The following is a 7,179-nucleotide window of genomic DNA, read 5'->3' as shown; positions in this document are numbered from 1 at the left end:
TTTCCTTGTTTCAATTAGTTTTTTCAGTTCTTCTCTGCAAGGGAGAAAACTTTTCTAACCATCTAGATGGTTTTTTTTGTTGTCTCTAGGAAAGGTCATTGCCCATCTTTGATCTTGGCAAGGAGTATAGTCATTATATTTGTCATCGCAAGGCTTGAAAGTCCTTATCTCAACTAGTAGTTTTTTTGTTAGATATTTTTAATTTTTTCAGTTCTTTGCAAATATCTGTTCTGCACACTTCGGAGCTTGTATTATATTGTTTTAACATGGTTTATTTGTACATGTTATAGATATTCTCTTTTCCTACATACCTTTGATTAATTTCTCTAACATTTTCTTTAGTCTCATTTGAATGCTTCAAAATATGATTGGTTAAAATTCTTAATTTATCACGTTGACATTTTCAGCTTATAAATCATGGAGTGCCCGATGTCATGATCAAATCATTGAAGGCTGACATTGAAGAATTTTTCCAGTTGCCCTTAGAGGAAAAGAAAGCATATGCGTAGTTGCCTAATAGCATGGAAGGCTACGACCATGCATTTGTTGTCTCAAAGGAGCATGACCTACGACCGCTTAGTTTCATTAATAGTATGATGACTAGATTCTGAGTTGAAATGTTGGTAGTATGGATTTAATACTTTGTACTTTTTATACTATACTAATAAATGTTGGCACTTATCGTTATGGTTACTTATGCTCAACATTTTCACTTTGATGTTGTGTATTAAAATTTAACTTGGCCATGTTCTTAAAAAGATTGTCCAGGTAATTGGATACTATATGATTTTGATGTAGGGAACCAAGAACAACCAAATCGGAGCCGCTGCAATAGCTCAATCAAAACCATTGCAATAGCTTGATCAAAACTGTTGCGATAGCTCAATCCAAACCGTTGTGTTAGGTCTTTTAAAACCATTGTGTTAGGTCTTTTAAAACTGTTGCCTTAGGAAAAAAAGCTGCTATTAGGAACAAAAAGAGAATCGTTGCCTTATGTTAGGAAAATCATCGTGCTTGCGTGCGGTTCATTAAAATGAACCATTACTTTAGCTAAGGTAACCATAGTCTTAGGTGGCAATAAACTGCCACATTAGACTAAACCATTGCATTAGGGTACCTAGTGGAACGGTTATTAAACTGTTACTCTATAGAGGAAAACCGTTGTCTATGGTCTAGGCCAACGCCCGCAAAGAAGACGGATGGGCAACCGCTGCACTTGCCCTAAGGTAACGGTTTTTATGCTAATGTAGCAGTTTTTAACCGTTGCCTTAGCCTAAGTCTGTGGTAGTGTAACACACTTCATGTTAGTTCTAGTTCTAAGCTAAGCTCTTTGTTAGTTCTAACACACTTCATGTTAGTCTAGTTCTAAGCTCTTGGGCTCTTTGTTAGTTCTAACTCACTTTATGTTAGTTCTAGTTCTACGCTAAGCTCTTTGTTAGTTCTAACCCACTTCATGTTAGTTCTAGTTCTAAGCTCTTGGGCTCTTTGTTAGTTCTAACTCACTTCATGTTAGTTCTAGTTCTAATTCATGTTAGTTCTAACTTAATTCGTATTAGTTCTAACTCATTTTATGTTAGTTCTAACTCATTTCATGTTAGTTCTAACTCATTTCATGCTAGTTCTAACTCACTTTATGTTAATTCTAACTCACTTTATATTAGTTTTAATTCATGTTAGTTCTAATTTAATTCATGTTAGTTCTAATTCATGTTAGAACTAACTTTAAGTAGAACTAACACGGACACAAAATCAAACTAATATGAATTAGAACTAAAACAGACACGAAATCGAACTAACATGAATTAGAACTAACACGGAAACGAAATTAAACTAACATGAATTAGAACTAACACGGACACGAAATCGAACTAACATGAATTAGAACTAACACGAACTAAGATATCGATAGAACAAAAATGTACTGAGATAGAACTAACACGAAATCCACTAAAACTAACACAAAATCCACTAGAACTAACACTTATATTAGAGCTAACACTAGCTGGAAGTAGAACTAATATGAAATCAGCTAAAACTAACACTAGAACCACTAGAACTAACAGTAGCTCAACTAGAACTAACATAGCTTCTAAAACTAACACTTATATTAGAGCTAACACTAGCTGAAAGTAGAACTAACATGAAATTAGCTAGAACTAATATCAAAACCACTAGAACTAACAGGAGCTCAACTAGAACTAACATAGCCACTAAAACTAACACTTATATTAGAGCGAACACTAGATGGAAGTAGAACTAACATGAAATCAGCTAGAACTAACACTAGAACCACTAGAACTATCAGGAGCTCAACTAGAACTAACATAGCCACCAGAACTAACACTTATATTAGAACGAACACTAGTTGGAAGTAGAACTAACATGAAATCAGCTAGAACTAACACCAGAACCACTAGAACTAACAGGAGTCCAACTAGAACTAACATAGCCATAAGAACTAACACTTATATTAGAGCTAACACTAGCTGGAAGTAGAACTATCATGAAATCAACTAGAACTAAATCAAAATCACTAGAACTAACAGGAGCCCAACTAGAACTAACATAGCTACCAAAACTAACACTTATATTAGAGTTACACCAGAATCGCTAGAACTAACAGAAGACCAACTAGAACTAACATAGTCATCAGAACTAACACTTATATTAGAGCTAACACTAGCTGGAAGTAGAACTAACATGAAATTAGCTAGAACTAACACCAGAACCACTAGAACTCACAGGAGCTCAACTAGAACTAACATAGCCGTCAGAACTAACACTTAAATTATAGCTAATACTAGCTGGAAATAGAACTAACATGAAATCAGCTAGAACTAACACCAGAACCGTTAGAACTAACAGGAGCCTAACTAGAACTAACATAGCCACAAGAACTAACACTTATATTAGAGCTAACACTAGCTAGAAGTAGAACTAACATGAAATCAGCTCGAACTAAACCAGAACCACTAGAACTAACAGGAGCCCAACTAGAACTAACATAGTCACCAAAACTAACATTTATATTAGAGCTAACACTAGTTGAAAGTAGAACTAACATAAAATCAGCTAGAACTAACACCAGAACCGCTAAAACTAATAGGAGCTTAACTAAAACTAACTTAGCCACCAGAACTAACATTTATATTAGAGCTAACACTAGCTGGAAGTAGAACTAACATAAAATTAGTTAGAACTAACAACAAAACCACTATAACTAATAGGAGCTCAACTGGAACTAAAATAACCACCAAAACGAACACTTATATTAGACCTAACACTAGCTGGAAGTAGAACTAATATGAAATCAGCTAGAACTAACAACAGAACCACTAGAACTAATAGGAGTTCAACTAGAACTAACATAGCCACCAGAATTAACATTTATATTAGACTAACACTAGCTGGAAGTAGAACTAACATGAAATCAGCTAGAACTAACACCAGAACCACTAGAACTAATAGGAGCTCAACTAGAACTAACATAGCCATCAGAACTAACACTTATATTAGAGCTAACACTAGCTGAAAGTAGAACTAACATGAAATTAGCTAGAACTAACACCAGAACCACTAGAACTAACAGGAGCTCAATTAGAACTAACATAGCCACCAAAACTAACACTTATATTAGAGCGAACACTAGCTGGAAGTAGAACTAATATGAAATCAACTAGAACTAACACCAGAACCACTAGAACTAACAGGAACTCAACTAGAACTAACATAGCCGCCAAAACTATCACTTATATTAGAGCTAACACTAGCTGGAAGTAGAACTAACATGAAATTAGCTAGAACTAACAGCAGGACTACTAGAACTAATAGGAGCTCAACTAGAACTAACACTTATATTGGAGCTAACACTAGCTGGAAGTAAAACTAACATGAAATCAGCTAGAACTAACAACAGAACCACTAGAACTAACAGGAGCTCAACTAGAACTAATATAGCCACAAGAACTAACATGATATCCTTTAGAACTAACACGAAATCTACTACAACTAACACAAACTCAACTAGAACTAACACAAATTTTAGAACTAACATAGATATTAGAACTAACACGAGCTAGAAGTAGAACTAATATGATATCCATTAGAACTAACACGAAATCCACTAGAACTAACACAGATATTAGAACTAACATAATATCCATTAGAACTAACACGAAAATAATGTCTTCTTTTTTATATATAATAATATTATACATAGCATAATTTTGACCGAGGAATTTACGTACCTAGAAATAATTGTTAGAACCAACGTCAATTTAACACCTCCTAAATTTTGCACATTTTTCCATCCAAACATCTCCCACAATTTTAACATACAGACCAATAAACTAAAACCAAGAACATCCAAAACCCCCAAACCCCCAACTCCTCAAATCGTATCCCTAACCCTCACCCTCAACCCTAGCTTTCTTTGGCGGCTTGCCACGTGGCCGTGAGATCCCCTCTAACGCCTTTGCGACAATGATGGCGACGAGCGTGAGGTGAGAGAGAAAGAGAGAGATGGGCCTCCGGCAACTTCTCTGCATACTTTGATTCCAGGTATTTCGATATCACCGTCTTGTTTGAGCCAGCTTTCTCGTCTAAAGCCTTAATTGCGCCCAAAATCATCTGCCCATTAAAAAATCATCATCAAATTAGTTGGAAAAAAATCAAAATTTGAAGGTTGGGGGGAGGGGGGTTAGGGTTAGGATTAGGGTTCATACCTCAGAGTAAGAGGGGAGAGTTGACGGCTTGTTGGCTTTATTTTCAGTGGTCATGACGGAAGTGAGAGAGAAAAGAGAAGTTGAGAGATAGAGGGTGAGAGAGAGAGAGAGAGAGAGAGAGAGAGAGAGATGAGATTAATGATGCAGAAATTGAAAATAAATAGGGAGGGAGCGCAATTACTGTGCTTAATCAAATCAAATGGTGAATTTGTAACTTTCGCTAGGCTTTTCTCGGGGTCCTCTACTTTGGGGCTTGAACACAAATACAGTGTGTGTTTAGGGTTGAATCACATTGACCAAAATACAAAAGGCCGGATCACATGGGGTTTCTACTTTTGGAGCCTCGACATATTTTTCCCTAGATAAAAATACCAAGTGAAGGTATGGCAAAGTTTGACGGACTGGGGTCCCCCATTGAAATTGCGAGGGTACTTTGGTAGTTTCATATAATGTTTTTATATGATCATTGCACGTCATTTGATGTGCCTTTCCCACTCTGTGTCACTGAGGCGCTGTCTCTCGTCTTAGAACTTATTTTTAATGCAGTAATGCGCTCCTCTTTTTATGTCTCTCTCAAAAAATAATTGATTAATAATAATAATAATAATAAATTAATATAAGAAAAATATAACAGGTTAGTTAAGAAACAGCATTATTTTCGAATCCTTCAAATTTTATCAATAAAATAATTTTGTATAACATCATTTAAGTTTTTCTCCAGAGAATACTGGTGTACGCGGCGGAACAAACACAAACGCCGAGAGAGAAAGTCAAAACAATCCAAAATAACGGCAACAACTCAAACACAAAAGTTTAACGTGATTCGGCAAATTGTCTACGTCCACGGGGCAAAAAGGGATGAGTTTCCATTATAGAAAAAGAGAGTACAAAGTAGAGATTACAAGATCACTCAACTAACCTCTCAAACAAATCTCTCAAATCTCTCAAACTAAACCCTCAAACAAATTGCTCAGAAAGATCTCTCTTTTCTGTACTCAAAATCACACTAAACCCTCAAACAAATTGCTCAGAAAGATCTCTCTTTTCTGTACTCAAAATCACCTTCAAGCTACCCAATCAATCAATAGAAAATCCTAAAAAACGTGGCTAACAAAACACAATCCCAAACAGATTAGGATTCTAAAAAACAAGTCTGTCACACTCTGGTGTGGCACACACCACACCCATGACAAACAGGGGAGATTCTGCCATAGCGGGGTGCGACAGACACCACAACCATGATAAACATGACAGATTCTGTCACACCCTGCCACCTGGATGTGGCAGACACCACATCAGGGTGTGGTGGAGTCTGTCTTGCTTATTTTTCACGTTTTTCTCAATTCTTTTCCTCAATTCCTTCGTTGTTTTCACAAATACATGAAAGTTAAACAAAATTTAACTTTGACACTCAAACTCAAGTTTTATTTAAATTTCCACTTTTCAAAATCTCTGCTTATTAGGATACTAAGCTATCATGTTTTCAAAATGACATATAACTGTAAAAATTCATTTTTAATAAAACGTTAAGTTTAATAAGGAAATCTTATGTGGCACATGCAAAGCTGCTAGTATATTTTATTAATCTACCATATTGCAAGTCTATTTCTAAATATAATATTTGCTAATTTACTTTAAGGGCTGTTTGGTTGCACACTTTTTGAGAAAACTTTTCTCAAAACATCTGACAATGGGAAATTTATAATTAAAAGTTTTCCAGATATTTCTGTAAATTGTGTTTGGCTCAACAAAAAATTTACAGAAATATTTTCTATAAAATATCAAAACCTACCAAATTTTACACAAAAGCAATTTCCTCTCAAAATGAGAGGAAATCACCAGAAATCTGACACATACCATATTTAATTAAAAACCTACCAAATCTTGTTATTTTCTATAAAGTTATGAGTTATTTTCTTGTTTTGAACCAAACAAGTAAAGTACAAAAAATAAGAAAATTGGTACTTTTTGATTTCTCAAAAATTTTCCTATAAATTTTTTAAGAAATACAAGGAAATCATAAGTGGAAAACATTTCCTATAATTTCTAGAAATTGAACCAAACACCCCCTAAATCTCCCACAAGGGTTTTTTTTACATCCCTCAATTTTAAATATCAATAATCTATTAACTATTAATTGATCAATTTATAATTAGATCGATATAGAGAGAAAATGAAAGAGCTTGAGAGAAGATACTTACTAATTTACCCTCCTATACACCCCCCCACCCCAAAAAAAATCTCTGTTTCTCTATAGTTATTAATTAATAAAGTTAATTAGTTAAATCAGGGATATATTAGTTATATTGATAATTGAGGGAAAAAAAACCAATGTGATTGGAGGTAAGTTGGCATATCTAGATTTGGGGGTAAATATGTAAATATGATACATTTTTCGAGTATACATGCTAAAAATCCTAAGTAATATTTTTAAGCATAAAGGCATTGTTCCTCC

This window comes from Asparagus officinalis, unplaced genomic scaffold, assembly GCF_001876935.1.
Source record: "Asparagus officinalis unplaced genomic scaffold, Aspof.V1 AsparagusV1_Un69, whole genome shotgun sequence".
NCBI classification, from domain to species: domain Eukaryota; kingdom Viridiplantae; phylum Streptophyta; class Magnoliopsida; order Asparagales; family Asparagaceae; genus Asparagus; species Asparagus officinalis.
Note: the sequence above shows the minus strand (reverse complement) of the source record.